Source organism: Primulina tabacum, chromosome 17, assembly GCF_025594145.1.
Source record: "Primulina tabacum isolate GXHZ01 chromosome 17, ASM2559414v2, whole genome shotgun sequence".
Classification (NCBI taxonomy): Eukaryota; Viridiplantae; Streptophyta; class Magnoliopsida; order Lamiales; family Gesneriaceae; genus Primulina; species Primulina tabacum.
The window spans coordinates 11,414,230-11,431,123 of NC_134566.1; the positions used below are offsets into that span (position 1 = coordinate 11,414,230).

The 16,894-nt window shown below is 36.1% G+C and overlaps 1 pseudogene; it reads left to right on the forward strand.

Annotated features, from left to right (window-relative positions):
• The first annotated feature begins 13,872 nt into the window (after positions 1 to 13,872).
• Positions 13,873 to 16,058, forward strand: LOC142531400 (caffeic acid 3-O-methyltransferase-like; annotated as a pseudogene).
• The last annotated feature ends 836 nt before the right edge of the window (positions 16,059 to 16,894 follow it).

Below are 16,894 nucleotides of genomic sequence, written 5' to 3' on the forward strand. Positions count from 1 at the left end.
GATAATGGTTACTCTGTGGCTTTTAAGAAGCACACATGCACAATTAAAAATGCTGATGAGTCTATTGTATTAACTGAAAAAAGAGAAGGCAACACATACAAAGTCTCATGGAATATAGATCATATTAATGTTCTTACGTGTTTAGTTGCCTCTCTTAGTGATAAACATTGGCTATGGCATAAGAGATTGAATCATCTGAATTTCAAGTTAATCAATAATCTCAAGAAGCAGAACATAGTTGATGGTTTGCCTGATATAAACTTCGTTAAGAATCATGTCTGTTCTGCATGTCAACTTGATAAGAAAGTCAGATCTAGCTTCAAGAATAAAGGTAATAAATCAACTTCAAGGTGTTTGGAATTATTGCATATGGACTTATTTGGTCCAATCCCTATCATGAGCTTAGGGGGAATGAAATATACACTTGTTGTTGTTGATGACTTTTCTAGATTTACTTGGGTAATATTTCTTGCTCGAAAAGATCAAACCAGTAGTCTCCTGATCAAGCTTCTGAAAAAGATTCAAAATGAAAAATCTATTTCTGTCATTAAAATCAGAAGTGATCGGGGAACTGAGTTTAGTAACAAGATTCTTGAGTTATACTTGGATGAACAGGGCATTCATCATGAATATTCAGCTGTTAGAATGCCTCAACAGAATGGAGTAGCTGAGAGGAGAAACAGAACTCTTAAAGAAGCTGCTAGAACAATGCTAGCAGATGCAGACATCTCTCAGCGCTTCTGGGCAGAAGCAATCAACACAGCATGCTATACACAAAATAGAACAATGATCAACAAAAGGCACAATCAGACTCCGTATGAGATATGGAAAGGGAGTAAGCCTAATGTAACTTATTTTCATGTATTTGGTTGCAGATATTTTGTTCACAATAATGGTAAAAATTATTTGTCTGCATTTGATTCTAAATCAGATGCCGGAATATTTCTTGGATATTCAGCAGTAAGCAAAGCTTTAAGAATTTTCAATAATATAACTCTTAATGTTGAAGAATCTATTCATGTTGTCTTTGATAAAGATAGCAGTGCTCCTGGAATTTCTAACATGTCAAATCTAAGTAACATGTTAGACATGATTTATCTGAAATTGGATAGTGAAGATGATGCAGAACCTAGTGTTAAAGATGCTCAAAATCCAGAACCAGACATTCCTCTGGTAGAACCAATTGCTCAGACATAGGATTTACCAGAACCAGAAGTGAACATTCCAGAACCTGCTACTGCTTTACCTGCCTGATTCAAATCTATCAAACCAGGAAGAAATTTTTTTAAACCATTTTGCCTGGAGGAAATCCCATCCTCCATCTTTGGTTATTGCTAATCCTGCAGCTCCATTAAGAACCAGAAGGCAAATGATTAATGAATATATGCATGATGCTTTTATCTCTGAGGATGAACCAAAGAAAATTGAAGAAGCTCTTCTGAATCCCAGTTGGATTGAAGCTATGAAAGAAGAGCTGAATCAATTCAAAAGAAATGAAGTTTGGTTTCTTGTACATAGACCAACTCATCAAGCTGTTATTGGAACACGGTGGGTGTTTACAAACAAACTAAATGAAGAAGGTACTGTGGTCAGAAACAAAGCAAGACTGGCAGCTCAGGGCTTCAGACAAGAAGAATGAATAGGCTATGATGAAACCTATGCACCAGTAGCAAGGCTTGAAGCGATCAGAATATTTTTAGCCTTTGCTGCTTTCAAAAATATCAAAGTGTATCAGATGGATGTGAAAAGCTCCTTTCTAAATGGTCTACTGCAAGAAGAGGTCTACGTTGAACAACCTCTAGGTTTTATCGATAATTTCTTACCAAATCATGTATTTAAATTACACAAAGCCCTGTATGGTTTAAAACATGCACCTCGAGCTTAGTATGACACGCTCTCACAATTTCTAGTCAATCATGATTTTACTATCGGCACAGTAGATAAAACTATGTTCACTTTAGTTAAGAATAAGCACATTTTGTTAGTACAAATTTATGTTGATGACATTATCTTTGGGTCAACTAACCCCAAATTATGTGCAAAGTTTTCCAAATTAATGCTGGAACAATTTGAAATAAGCATGATAGGAGAATTAACATTCTTCCGAGGAGTACAGATCAAGCAACTTCATACTGGAATCTTCTTAAATCAAGCTAAGTATACTAAGGAACTACCGAAAAAGTTTGGCATGAAAACGTGCTCTGCTGTTTCTACTCCTATGAGCTCATCTACTAAACTTGACAAGGATGAGAATGGAATTTCAGTAGAGGTAATTCAGTATCGTGGTCTTATTGGTTCATTGTTATATCTTACTGCCAGTAGACCTGATATTATGTTTGTTTTCTGCATTTGTACGAGATTTGAATCTAACCCTAAGTAGCCAAATTACATTGCTGCTAAGCGCATACTGATATATTTGAAGAGCACTCAAAATGTCAGCTTATGGTATCCTAATGATTCTTCTTTCAATCTTATTAGATATTCAGATGCTGATTATGCAGGTAGCAAATTTGACAGAAAAAGCACAAGTGGTTTTTGTCAATTTTTTGGTGATAGGCTAATCTCCTGGTTTAGTAAAAAGGAGACTTCCATAGCTACGTCTACTGCAGAAGCAGAATATCTTGCTGCTGGAAGTTGCTGCTCTCAAATTCTTTGGATACAAGAACTTAAAGACTATGGAGTTCAAGCTTCTGAATCACCCATCTTCTGTGACAATACCAGTGCTATAGCAATCACGCAAAATCCACTACTTCATTCCAGAACAAAGAACATAGATATCAGACATCATTTCATTAGAGATCATGTGCAGAAGAAGGACATTCGTCTGGAATACGTTTTTACTGATCAACAAGCAGCAGATATATTTACAAAGCATCTGCCTAAGAATAAGTTTTCTTATTTTCGCAATGTTCTTGGTTTAATTGTTTTAACTTAAGTATATTGTTGATATTAGTTTGTTGGTTATTATCAGTTGTCTGTCAATCAACTCGTATCATTCTGTTTATAAGAAAATGAAGACAATTTGTGGCAACTACTGATATTTTATTAAGAATAGAATCGACGTCTTATAACTTGATTCAAACTTATTTCTATAGCATATTTCCACATTCTAAACCAGCTGTTCAAATCATGACTTCTAATATTCCGTAAGTTGTTGGAATTAGCAATTATATCCAGCAACTCCCGCTCTCTTGACAGCAGCATGTGGTTCAGCACATCATCCTTAACCAGCTCGGATACATGATCGACTCGAGCAAGCATCTTGAATCTTCTTGCAAGTGACCTCTGTTTAGCAGAAGCAGGAAATTCTCCGGTATTGATTGATTGGAGGTCATGACCAGTAGTCCAAATGGACATAACCTCCGCAAAGATGAAGTCCTCTGCACCTTGTTTTAATTCTTGCAAACGTTGAGTTGTCCATGAAGGATTTGGAACATGAGTGCTGCTTTCACAATCCATTGGAATACAAATGTCATTACGAGCAGAAGTTATCTTCATTTATAGACAAGACTTGAGGAAGACGAAGAGTCATCGAGCCTTAAATTATCCAAACTATGTTTTTCTCATCCTCTCTTCTGTTTATTTCTTGTTATTTGTTTATTTATTCATTTATTTGAATTAAGTAAAAAGCAGTAGATAAACAGATATATGACAAAATGGATTATTTCATTCATAAAACCAGATGCATTACATTGTCCTATCTATTACATTTTGTTGATTTCAGCAGTTTGAAGTACATCAAAGTACTTCAGGAAGAACCTAACTAAGCTATGCTGGAATCCCCTCTTTTCGTGTGATCATGGTTGCTGAAAGGGGTTATTCCGAAGCTTAGTCCTTCTAAGAACGAACAATCTAACTGATTGTTCATATTACAGGCCAAGGAATTTCTTCCAAGTCTTCATATCTTGAAAATGATGTCTTCAGACATCATCTTACGAGAAACTGGAAATGGTCCTTGCAATTCCTCTGCTGAATCAGTCTCTGGAGAAGACTCTGAGGGCATTTGTGCATCATCCATTTTTGATTTGTTATTATTTGTGTACATAACCTTATTTGTGAGATTGCAGGTACTTATATAGAATATTGGGAAGCTAAAGAGATGTCCAACTGGTGACATCTTGCACGAATTTCAAGAGTCATCTATCATTCCCTCAGATTTCGTATCTTTTGCATTTATTAGTTGTATTAATTGAGGGGGAATATTATTTTATTATGTTTTTTCCTTTTTCGTGCTTTATCAGAACCATAAGAAGGTTTGTCTTTTCGATAAAACAATGTGTCTACTGGTTTTTGTCAAGATGCTGAAAATATTTCAGCACTTCATAACTTCCAGTAGATATTGTCATAAGACGACAAACTCTCTTCTGAGTTTTTTAGTAACTGCTTTGGACATCCCGCCTATTTTAGTTACTTTTCAAAATTTTGGCGTATCTGACACTCTCTGCTCAACTTTTCAAATTCATCTGTAAACATATTGACACATGTCCGTATGTTTCATTGATGGCCGTAAATTCTAGACTTTAACCGTCTCTTCTCAGTTTTTTCATGCGAGGCCCGGGGCCGAAGAGGGCGGAGGGTGATCGCCGGTGCCATCAGTTGCACGGACAATGAGCGGCTCCTGGCAGGCTTCTTGGTGGAGGGAACATGAATGAACCGATCCCACACGGGAATGAGAGGGATTCCGAGACTGTTCAATGTAATGGACTGTACAGTTGAAGAAGGCTTAAAAAGATTTGATTGGAACTACTCATATCGCGAAGGTGCATCTTCTTTTCGGTAGCTCATCACATAAGAACTCCAAAGTTAAGCGTGCTTGACTTGGAGCAATTTTGTGATGGGTGACCTTCTGGGAAGTTTCCCAGGGTGCGTGTGATTGAGGACATAAGCACGCTGGAAAGACTCGTCTTGATACAGTGAGGATAGTCATCAAATCTGGGACGTTTCAGTTGGTATCAGAGCCGACCTCTCTTAGTACGGTGTGGTTTGGGGACGAACCAAGCGGAAGCTGGTGGGCATGTGAGGCCCGGGGCCAAAGAGGGCGGGGGGTGATCGCCGGTGCCATCAGTTGCACGGATAATGAGCGGCTCCTGGCAGGCTTCTAGGTGGAGGGAACATGAATGAACCGATCCCACACGGGAATGAGAGGGATTCCGAGACTATTCAATGTAATGGACTGTACAGTTGAAGAAGGCTTAAAGAGATTTGATTGGTACTACTCATATCAGGAAGGTGCATCTTCTTTTCTGTGGCTCATCACATAAGAACTCCAAAGTTAAGCGTGCTTGACTTGGGGCAATTTTGGGATGGGTGACCTCCTGAGAAGTTTCCCAGGGTGCGTGTGAGTAAGGACATAAGCACGCTGGAAAGACTCGTCTTGATACAGTGAGGACAGTCGTCAAATCAGGGACGTTTCATTTCACCTTTACGTTTTCAGATCTTTCGCATACTAGCTACTGTTTTCTTTCGTATTCACATTCTACTGCAAAATCTACTTCGAACTTATTTCTACTTGCAGAAAAATGGCTGGAGCTTACACACTCAATGCTTATCAAGTTAATTTTGCTTCAGTGTTGACAATCAAGGACGAAAATCTGGTCAACATGTTCGAAGCCATCGAGAAATCTGGTCTTAGAAGGTTTCTGGAAGCACCAGCAGTTATTTACAAAACAGCTCTCCTGGAATTTTATGCCAAAGCTAAGGTTTACGAAGGGAAAATCATCTATTCCCAGGAAGATGTATCTATTTCAATTGATGCTGCCCTTTTGGGATCGACCTTCTTCCCCCCATGCTCAGGTATCTCGGACTTTTCTGATACTTCTAAAGAGGAGATGTCGGCTGCCCTCGTTACTTTCTCAGCTTCTGGAGAGGAACTCTCTTCTTCTTGTTTCAAGAAGCTACTGAAGATGGAATACCAAGTGCTTGCTGATATTTTTGCAAAAGCACTGTTGGTCAAAGCTGGTACTTTTGACAAATTGACCAAGGAGAAGGTACAAGTGATGTTGGCCATCACTTCTGGATTAAAAGTGGATTCTTGTTTAGAATCCTGAAGGATATGGTTCTGAGGAAGAGTTCTGGTTTTGTTGTTCAGATCAGCAAAATGCTTAAGGATGCTAGTTTTCCTTTCACTACTGAACATGACGCTTCTTATGTGACAATGGCCGACGCTGATAATGTGCTCGCCTTGAGGCCAAAGCCAACTGTGGCGGAATTTGTTGCTCTAAAAAGGAAAGTTGGAGATGTTCAAACTGAGGTTCAAGGACCTCAGAAGAAGATCAAGAGAAAAAGAGTGGTTATCTCCACTCATTCTGATAAAACAGTTTCTGAGGAGTCTGCTGCTCCTACACAAGCATCTGTCCCTGCCACCCCCAACAAGAAGAAGGCTCGCACGGTGCTTCGCATTAAGAAAACAGCAGCCATTGCTGATTTAGACACTGTCTCGTTGAGACAAGTGTTTCCAGAAGCTATGTCTTCTTTGCAAGTATCTATTCCTTTCATTAAGACAGCAACAACTTCTGCTACCACCTCTTCTACTGCTCCGACCTTCAGACCCTCGTCTGAAGTTGTTATTCGTGAATCTATTGCAGGGTCTTTTGCTTTTGACCCGTGATGCCTGCCTCATTTTCAGATAAAGGCAAATGGAAACTCGTTGCAGAACCATAATTTCATGGTGCCAAATCATCTGTTTTAACTGGTATTGATCTTCATTTGGAAGAGATTTAGAGATCTGCCAATGAAGGGATGACTTTTTTTGATGATTGGCATAAGGTTTGAGTTTTCCATCCTCTCACATTCTTCAGAACACGAGGTGCATTCAGTAAAATGGTAAAGAATGAAGAAAAGGTGTTTGAACTTGACAAGACTGAAAATGTGATCGAAGCTATGAGACGCCGAAGTTTCATTCTTGAGCAGCTGAAACGACAAAAGCTGGAATCAGTTTTGAAGACTCTTCAGTATAATTTTGATGCTATGATTCCAACTGCTGCTCATGATCAGAATGTGATCCACATTCTATCTGACCGTTTGAGAATGATGAATGAGCAACTTCTTGCTCAAGAACAGACATTTGGAGAACCTGTACTGTATTCAGTAGGCTTCACTCCATACTTTGCTCAGACTAAGAGAGTTGAGGACATGACTACAGCTCCACCAAAAGCTAAGGTCTCTAGTACTCCTGCATCTCCGAAGTTGCCTTCTCAGTCTTCATCTCTCCTATCTGTTCGTGAATTGGCTTCAGTGGATGAAGTAATTCAATCTATTGTTGTTAATGTCTCTGCTGCATCAGAAGCCGCTCAGGCTAGTGACATGGTCCAACCAGAATCTCATCAAGCAGAACAACACCTAGCATAATCGGATGCTGGCCCATCTCAATCATTGTCAAATTTAAATATTTTCTCTGCTGAACATCAAGCAGAAATGTTAGCCATCTTGAATGATCAAAATCCAGCAGTTGAACAACTGGAGGCCATGGAAGCCGAGCAACAAGAAGAAAGAACACCTTCTGAACCCTCTGCTGCTGCTGAAGGATCTTCTGCTGGACAGACTACTGTTGTTTCTACTGCCTGAACAGATATCTTTTCCTCTACTGCCTTAGTTGTTCGTCCTACTGATTCACCATCTCGCATTGTTCATGTTGCGCATCTTGCTGAAATCTCAGAACGCATACTTGCAAGAACTCCATCACCAGAAGAAGAGCACTTCGATCTTCAGTCTGAGATTGATATTCTGAGACGAAATATTGAAAGAGTTTCATAGATCGTCAAACGTTTGTCTTACAATCATGCTGGTGAAGTCAGTGCCACCAACTTTTTCCGTGAATGCATTTCAAAACAAGTCTTTAACACAGCTGAATCATTGGCAAAGCTTGAAGTTGACTCTAGCCTTTTCAGGAAAAAATTTTTGTCCAGTCATGATAACATCATGCTTAGTCAATCAAATGTTATTCGAACTTTCGCTGATCATGAGTAATCTCTACGCTCAATTTCAACTCAAGTGGAGGCTACTGATTTGAAGCTGGAATCCATTGATGCCAAGATTGAGTCCCAGTCTCAATCTTTTCAGGCCCTAAATGATCGTGTTTCGAATCAAGTCCCATTATTGAAGATGATGAATGATAGCATTATCAGTCTTTCTGGACGAATGGATGAACTACTAACTCGCATTGATGCCAAAAAGGGGGAAGCAGTAGAATGTAGGACAGATGAAAGGACAGAGGAAGGTAGATCAGAAGGACATCATCAAGCAGAATCATCCTTCAGAAGCCAAGATCCTCAGGATGATGACGATGCTCTATTCAAATATATTGGGACTGATGATTAATCTTTCTGATTAATACTCTTTTGAACTCTGCTTTACTATTTACTTTCTTTTCAATTATTTGGTTTTAATTGCTATCTGTTTTTTATTTAACTAGGTTTCTTCATCATACTAACTTCTAGGTTTTGGCATCACCGCAAAGGGAGAAATTGATAGACTAAATTTAATTGTGGTGATGATAGTACAAACCAGTAGATCGCGTTAGTAAAACCAGAAGATAGTATAGAAGTAGAAGTTCTCATATCGCCTTAACAAAGCAGTACTCTTCGAGTATTTATCGACTTAAAAAAACAGAAGTAGAACTTGACTTTTGTTGAATCAGAACATATAGATCTTATATTAAATGTTATCATTTCTTTACCAAGTACGAGTATTAAATGCATCATTAATGCTGAACAAAGTCATTTAATACGTCTTACCAAATATGGTATGAAACAAGGCTGATTGTTCTGAAGCTTTTTGTAGGAACCTTTTTAGGTAATAAAGCTGATTTTTCAGGAAGTCAAAGAATCCGTTTTGTTTATACACGTTGGATTCAAGACCTCTATAAATAAAAAAGATCAACGACGTTTATAGCTGACCCAACACCAAAACAACGTTCACATTCTCTGATATACGAACGTCGATTTGAGCACTCAGACCTACTTATCATCTTCAAGCTCAATATACAGAAAAGCAGCACACGCTTCATATTAAGTTATCTGATCATTTGAGATCATATTTTGCTGACTGTTTCTGACTCTATCTACAATCATACTCACATTACTATATCTTTGAGAAGAGTTTTAAACTGGAAAATAGTCTTTTTCCAGAACTTTGTTGTATTCATCTTATTGTGTTGAAAAACTAAGAGTTTCAGTAGGCAAATGATAAGTCCTGCTGAAGTGGGTGTGTACAAGTGTTGTACTGTAAAAACAAAAGTCTTTTAGTGATACCTTCTGGAAACAGAAGAAGAGGAGACGCAGAAGATTTTATCTTCGAACTTCCGTAAACAACCATTGCCTAGTGCCTACTATTTTATTGTGTTTCACCGTACTCCATCGGATCGTTTCCGCACTATTTATTGTGATATGCTGGAATTAATCTTGAACAAGATTAGCTATAATCTCTAACAGGATTCTAGCACCCTTTGCAAAAACGACCGTCAAAGGAACGAGTTTATTCACCGCCCTCTAAACTCTATATCGATCGCCAACAAAGTTGCTAGCATAAGTTCAAAGCTGAAACTAGAAATAAACAAAGTTGAAAATCTGGCGAGCTGCGGTGTTATGATGATATCTCAGAGCTCGTGACAAGCCGCCAAAATGAGTGAATATAAAACTTAAGTTTTCACAAGTAATATTTCACAATAGCTTAGTTAGTTCGGATGTTATTTAGACAAAATATTAGTCGCAAGATCGACTGACGGAAACATAAACATCAATAATCTCAGCCTGACCAGTTCTAGTTTATTAGTCATATCTCTCAGCTCGATTACGAAAATGGAACGATTCAATATGAATTATAGGATATAAGAGAATGATCTAGAAATCAACTTCACAAATCAAAGTATAAATCAGTTCTGAAGAAACTGATAAACCATAATGAAGTTGTTGATTATGCACTGAATGAAGAACATGATCCATATTGCTAAGTGTTTGATCTGTCAAGCATATCTCTCTCAAGCAAACATGGAATTGAGTGATTCTCGATTCCATGAAAAGCTAAGTGAAAGGATACAAATCAAGAGTTATATTCAAAAGAATAGAACAACTCGACTTGATCAACTTGACTTGGTTCGGCTCAAATCAAACAAAATAGATCAGACGAGATCAAACCAAGCTAATCTGATGGTAGATTAGATCACACCATCAAAAGCTCAGTTTCGCAAAATGGCTAGAAATACGAAGTTGACCATTGCAATGTCAGAATTCGTATACAACATTTCTAAACGTTCATATTCTTGTATCTAATATCTACATCATTATTAGATACCATAAATACAACATATTGAAGATCAAATACAATCTTTGGAAGGGGATTCAAAGCATGAACAACAAACATGAAAAATTAGCTAGAATTAGAGCAAGCTCAAGTACGAGAATATATTTAATTTATACATACATTGTAAAATTCCTCACACACAATCACTCACACATATACATGAGAGTTGAGCTCAAAATTTAGATGAGTGATTCTTATAAAAAGACATTAAAGATTGTGTTTGTAGTCTTGACATAAGAGAAGTTTAACATTATGCGGATTGTGAGGTTGCGGACGAAAATTGAATGTTGTTAGGATCAAAAATAAATTCTGAAGGATGAATAAATTTATCTCAAAACAGTTCGGATAGATTGGCAACACTGAAATTTTGTTCTTTTCAATTAGGTTATCAATAAGTCAAAGTGTGAACTATGCGTAAGTTGACTTGAAAGTTGTTGAACAAATGACTTATCAAGAAAATCAGTTGGAGTTTTCTGAAGAGCAGTAAGGTAGGTAGACTGAGAGTAAATAAACACAAGATTGTTTCTAGATGTTCGGAGATTTTAAAACTACTAAGTCACTCTTTTTTCGACGCAGAATGTTTGGACTAAAATAATTTCGTAATTACTGGTAATTTGAAATCACCCACTTCTGTAGGACATAACACTGCCTAACTGAAAGACTTGGTAAAACTTCAATCTAAATACTTTGAGCAGTAAGAATTCTTGCTATCAGTTACGTAGTTTTCACAGAGAAATTCTAAGCAAAAATTTGATCATAAAAATGATCAGATAATGATTTATCAGTGTGTGCTGGCTATCATAGATTGGTTCTCGGAAACATACTATAGAGAAGATCATTTTTTTTCGTTTTTAATAATCCAAAGATAGATGTAACTTTCTAACTTTTAGAGCTTGTTCAACTGATGTATTTATATATTAATCTGCAACGGTAATCTTTTCAAAATATATAAGTTTTCAAATGCTGATGTTGTTGTTGCCATGTCATCGTCCTTTCTGACATGTTTTGGTAGTGCGCCAAAACCTGACTGTTAAGGTTCAATGATTATTAGTACGGAAAGATTTAACAGCTATTTTAGCAGGGCTCTGATCCTCAATCACTTATTATACTGATTCTTTAGGGAATATATGGATTTAATCAATTAGATAGACTGTCAGTTGGAATTCATCAGTCGACCATGAATCGTTTTGGATTTTAGTATCTTTCTTATATTTTATCAGTCCGTTTTTGCAATAACTGTCAGTCCAAAGAGCTTGACTTTTAGAAGGCCTTCTTGTTTGATAATTACGACTCTTGACTCAGTTTGGCTGATAGGAACCTCAACCTATTCCTCTGTAGTCTGACTGATTCGTTCTTCCGGTTTCGGATCATGTTTTTAAGTCATAGCTATCTCAACTACTTCTTGTATAATTTCTCGAACAGAAGAAGCTTCATCATATTCAATCGTAGGTACATCCTCAGATAGGATGACTTCTGCATTAGAGATCAAGTTTGTCAAGGGAGATGTGGAAAGTAGTTTGCTTAGTAAAAATTCATCTTCAATATCATCTTGTTGTTGTTTTGCAATGGATTGCACAACTTCCTCAATACTAGCTAGAGTAATCTGCCTCAAAGGTGGAAAGGTGATATGATCTGACTGATTGGGCAGTTTGGCTTCCTTGGAGTCATCGTCAGTCGGCTTCTCAGAGACAGACTGAAATGAAGAACCACTCACTCTATGCTCCTTGGAATCCACTAGCTCAAACAATTTGTGATCATTCTCCTAGAATTTGACCTTCATCTGCAGGGAGACCATGTCCATATCTAGTTGATTTATCACAGCTATATCAACAAATGCGGTTAGGCATGAAAGATCATAATTGGATCTTTGTTTGGCACAAGCTGTGGTCAAATTTGGAATTTTTAGAAGATCTAGAAGATAATCTCGTCGTTAAAGAGCTCCAGCTATGACAACAGTTTTGAGTTGATGTAGAGCACCTTTTCTAGTGCTACCTACCTTTTCAGGATATCATTTTTCTTCAATTTCATTGCAAATATGATTGTTCTCAATTCCACCCATTCATCAAAGAACATTATCTTTTTTGCAAAAAAATCATTAAATTCATCCTTCAGCAGGTATATTTGAGTTTGGATTGCTGATATTGGTTCTGGCTCTTGAGCTTCATCCAACTTAGCTTTTCCTTTCCCCGTGGCTATGGAGAAGGCAGAGACCAGTCCTGACCAGGTGGATTGGATGGGATCTCGGATGCTTTCTATTTTTTTTGGTCTTGGCGGCGGGAGAGCCATTGTCTTATTGATTTTCCTAGGTGGAGCTGCCACCTCTATCAGTTTCAAATTTTCTGCCGGATGGTCAGTAGCCTTGTTTTTAGTATAGTTGACCACTTGTATCTGAGATATAGATATTGCCTTGATTGGTGTAGACTGATATGGTTTTTGTAGTTCTGGAATTTTCCGGAAGAGGTGAATGAGTTAATACCTCAGAGTCAATAAATTGCAGAATCAGTTTTCACATTGTCCTTGGTCCATTTAACTTGCTTCCCTTCTTTTCAACCAGTTTCCTTTCAGTAGCCAGTTCTTCTCCAATTTCCTTCTTGATGAACAATATCCTAGCAGGAGAGACACTCAGTGCATGTCTTTTAGGATCAAAGCTAGCAATTGCATGCGAGTATGAGTGAGAATTGATGTATGCTATATGGGGAAAATATATGTATGCTTTATAGATTCAAATCAAAATATTCATTAATTTGATAAGAAATATAATTTTTACCTGGGAAAATAGTATCCTTCTTTCCATTTCCTGGTTTTATAATAATTGAAATTTTTAAAATTAAAATTTTAACATAAAATTTTCTATAGACCAGATATATAAATTAATGGGGATCGTAGTATCCAGTAATTTATAATAAATTAGTGTTCAATGGCACATGATACATGTCATATTAATTTTTTTTCTTTGATAATTTTGGGGTAAAATACATATATTATTTTATTAGAATATGATATTTATAGATTACTAATTAGATAAAATATACTGAGATAGTTTGAATTTTTTGATAAATAATAGATAAATTGGTGAAAAATTGGAAAAGAATAGAGAGACATATAAAAATTACTAATAAAATTATTCCAACAAAGTTGACTAATAAATAATACGAGGAAAAAAATGTAAAAAAAACTTTTGCACCGCATCAACATATCAAATTTAGTTAATATGATGTGTTATTATATATAATATAGATACAGCAAAATGCATGCATCTCTCTTGGGTGGCGTGGATTTCAAAGAATGTGTCCTAACTAATACGTAATTTGACCATCCATTAATGATATATGGCCTATTCTATAAAAAATAAACAAATATATACATCATTCATACATATATGTTAATTGCCATGATGCAACAATTATATATATTAATGCAAAAATAAATTAATTTTGATTAAAGCAATATGGATTAATTTTATTCATATTATATCAAAATAATCAATTTATAACAATTATTACGAGCTAAGCTACTATAAATATGCTTGCCTCTGCATATATGCACACTCCTACCCAAAGTATTGCTTCTTGTTCTCAATCTTTTCAGGGAAAATGAATACAAAAATGGAGGTTGCACAAGGGGACGAGGCTTCTTTCTTATTCGCCGTGCAACTAGCCTATGCTTCAGTGCTACCTAATGTCCTCAAAGTGGCGCTGGAGCTCGACCTCCTTGAACTCATGAAGAATAAGGGTCCCGACGCCTTTATTTCACCAAGAGAACTCGCCGCGGAAATTCCCACCGACAATCCAGAGGTGCATAACATGGTGGACATAATCCTCCGCCTGCTCGCGGGCTACTCTATTTTAAATTGTCGAGTGAAAACCCTGCCTGATGGCGGCGTTGAGTGGCTGTATTCCTTGGCTCCGATCTGCAGGTTCTACACCAAGAATGATGATGGAGTTTCTCTAGCCTCTTTGTTGATCATGAACCAAGACAGGGTTCAGTTGGAGACTTGGCGAGTATCAACTACATATCAATTACCTCTACACATACTCTATGTGTGCATGTGTAATTAATCATTAATAATTGTATGTGTAGGTACCACCTGAAAGATGCAATTCTCGAGGGGGTAGTTCCTTGTGAAAAGTATATAAAATGAGCACATTTGAGTATCACGGCACAGATCCTAGATTTAACAAGGTTTTTAATACAGCAATGTCCAATCTTTCGACAGTTATAATGAAAAAAGTTGTAGATACGTACGAGGGATTCAAGGGTTTGAGGACTTTGGTCGATGTTGGAGGTGGAATCGGTGATTCCCTGCACATGATCCTATCCAAGCATCCAACTATAAAGGGCATTAATTTTTATTTGCCCCATGTTATTCAAGATGCACCATCTTTTGCAAGTATGTGAAATATTTTTGTTGGTTATTTGTAATGTATTTTAAACCTGTTCCATTGAAATATTTGTGTTTGAAGGTCATTTTTTAATTTAATTTGATGGTTTACATGAAACTTAAACTTGGCCGACCTTTTTGCATTGATCAGGCATGGAGCGCACATGGGTGGAGACATGTTCGTTAGTGTTCCGAAAGGCGATGTTATTATCATGAAGGTGAAATTGTTTTCATCACATAATATATGTGTGCGTGTGTGTGTGTATATATATATATTATTTATTGGCAGCCAACTTCCCATATTTTCACCATTTTGTTAGCCTTCTTAATTGTTTTCATCATATAATATATGTGTGCGTGTGTGTGTGTATATGTATATATATGTATATATATTTTTTATTGGCAGCCAACTTCCCCTGTTTTCACCCTTTTGTTAGCCTTCTAAATTGTTCTGCCATAATTGTAATAATAATAATCATAATAAAACACACACACACACACACACACACACACATATATATATATATATATATATATTATTTATTGGCAACCAACTTACCCTATTTTCACCATTTTGTTAGCCTTCTAAATTGTTATGCCATAATAATAATAATAATAGATGTCACAAATGGGTCATGTATGTGGAAGTCTGACTGCAAAATTAATATTTGTTTTACGAAATACTTAACTGATATTATTACATAAGTTCATTGTAAACATCACAAGCACTTTTAAATTTTTTTTTTCTTTTCAATGTGGGAATATAGGGACATAATAAGAAATGTATATTTTATTCAATACATATAATTAAATAGTTGTTTACATTAATTTTCCACCTGTTTTTCTAAAAAAAGATTGCTTTTTCATAATTTTTTTATTCCCAATTGTTTCTTACAACTTTGCAATAATATTTTTATGATTATTTTTTTTAAGCTGATTAAAATCTTTTTTCTAATCATATCTACAGACGGTTCTACACGACTGGAATGATACACAATGCTTAAAAATACTGAAGAGATGCCATGAAGCAATTCCAAATAACGGAAAAATCATCATTTTGGAGTGTATCCTTTCAGAGACTCCAGGAGAAGATTTTACTTGTAATTTACAATGTGACATGGTTATGCTAGCATATAGTCCCGGTGGGAAGGAGAGGACAGAAAATGAATTTCATGCATTGGCAAAGCAAGCAGGATTCAAAGAATCTCGAACAGTTTGTTGTGTTCTCCCATTCTCGATCATGGAGTTTTATAAATAAATATATAAAGAAATATTGAGTAGCTAAAGATAATTACTGTTTTATAATAAAACTTTAGGCTTGCTATGACTTTTTTCTTAAAGATAATTACCGTTTTATAATAAAACTTTAGGCTTGCTATGACCCTTTTCTCTTTTACTCTTGTTAACATGCAAAAACTAATGGAAAAATAATGGACGGCGTGTACACTATGTTGGTGTTAAATAATGATCAAGCTTAATGGTCTCCCCTTAAATTCATTATGTATTTTGAATCGCATGCATATCGACGATAAGTTCAACTTGAAGGATAAATAATATTAAGCTTCACCTAATGCCCGCCAATTGTTTATTTATGAAATATATTAAAACCAAAATCTTTTTATATTCCTAATAACAAAAATAATGTAAACAAAAATTATGACTAATTTCAACTGTATATATAACTTAAAATAGGATTTAAGTCATTGCAATTGCATAAAAGCGTCCACGATAAGTAGGCATCTCTTCCTTACACATATTAGGATAATGTATTATTTCAATTTATTGAAATAATAATTATTAATCTTTAACAAGTGTTTGTTCCTAGACCGAAAGGTCATGGACTCTCTCGCCTTTATGGTATGACTCCCCTGACCAATTTTCTTTTTAAAGAGATTCTACTTCATAACAATAGTATAATAAGACATTTTCTCACTTCAAATATCTTTTCCTTATGGATCTAGCATCTCTTTAATTTATCTTTTGATTATATGCTTCCTCAGTTTTTTTGCTGTCCAATAATGCTTTTAAATCTGAGAATTCGCATTCATAAAGACCATAGGGCGAAACAAATCTTTACCAATGACCACGATTTTTTTTTTGGCATGTGAGACTCATCTTGTTGATTTTCTCTTGAAAAATATTCTTAAAAGTACAATAAACTAGAGTGACGTGATTAAAACAATCATTATGCTTATATTATATTTTTCTTTTCGACTC